The following is a 1,348-nucleotide window of genomic DNA, read 5'->3' on the forward strand; positions in this document are numbered from 1 at the left end:
ACAGGACTTGCATGCCTGAGGCTGTGAAGTCCATCTCTGGCACCAGTGAGCTTTTCTGAGAATTATTATATGTTTCACTGATGTCCTGTGAGCACACCCAAAACTACCACAACAAATCATCCTACTAGAGTGACCAAAAATGAGTTATTGGGAAGTGTTGATATTCGATGATTTTCTTTCCACTATGTTAGATTTTCATACTTCCCGACACACTGAAATTTGGGTTTCCACTGAATTTTGCAATGCCACATCAAATGATTTATTTGAACTATCTTTACCCTTTATTCGAAATAATAAATCCTATAAATTGTTTGAGTAATTTTTAGTTTTTATTTTATTTCATTTATTTATTTGGTTGTTTGTTTGTTTGTTTTTGGTTTTTGGACCACACTGGTGACGATCATGGGTTACTCCTGGCTATGCGCTCAGGACCATCTCAGAAGTTGAGAATCAAACCAAGGTCCAACCTGGATCAGTGAGAATTAGTTAATCTGATGAATTTATTTGAACCCAGTTGATGACATACTATATTTATTATACCCAAACTTGTGTACATTCATAAAGAAAATAATTACTTTTTTACTCCAATAATAGACTACCCAATAGATTGTTGTTCATAATAAGAACATACTTGCAGGAAATTGCAAAAATATCCACCTCCCGTACTTAAAGTATGGTAACACTACTAATAAAAGAGGACAGTGGTAGGGGAAATGGTGTTGAAATATTAACTGCATAAAAGTTAACAGTCAATTATAAAGCCTGGTTTCTTAACTAAATTTAATAAAATATACTTTCAAGTAAGGTTTTTGTTTCTTTGATTTTCTCTATCAAGGAGGATAACTCAGGTACCCACTTTATACATTTCAAAATTTTATTTTCTGTTATTTAAAGTAATTCAATATTCATTTTAGGCTTGAATCAAAATATTTTAGAAAAGTGAATTAATCAAGGTAAGAAGTTCTTTTTCCTATTAACCTTGGGGCAATATCATTTTGTATTTTGTTTCCTTTGGACAAGGGGAGTATATGATAATCTTTATTTATTTATTTATTTATTTATTTTATAATAAATGCACCCCATATACACCTCAACCCAGGCCCTTTGCCTGGTCTGTATTGTGAATTGGTGGACAAAAATTTAAAAAGTAATCTTTATTTTTAATTAGGTTTTAAAGTAAATTTAATTCATAGATAAAGCATATTATTCATAGTTAATAGAAAATGAACAACCTTAAGGATATCAGTTTCAGACAGAAACCTCAGTTTTATTAAAGTTCTTTAACTTATTTTTAAATAATATATTTATATAAGCACCATGTTAACAAACATGTTTGTAGTTAGATTTC

At 30.3% G+C, this 1,348-nt stretch overlaps 1 pseudogene; it reads left to right on the forward strand.

The window, feature by feature from the left end:
• Positions 1 to 1,013: 1,013 nt before the first annotated feature.
• On the forward strand, positions 1,014 to 1,138 carry LOC126024895 (uncharacterized; annotated as a pseudogene).
• The last annotated feature ends 210 nt before the right edge of the window (positions 1,139 to 1,348 follow it).

This window comes from Suncus etruscus, chromosome 12 (assembly GCF_024139225.1).
Source record: "Suncus etruscus isolate mSunEtr1 chromosome 12, mSunEtr1.pri.cur, whole genome shotgun sequence".
NCBI lineage: Eukaryota > Metazoa > Chordata > Mammalia > Eulipotyphla > Soricidae > Suncus > Suncus etruscus.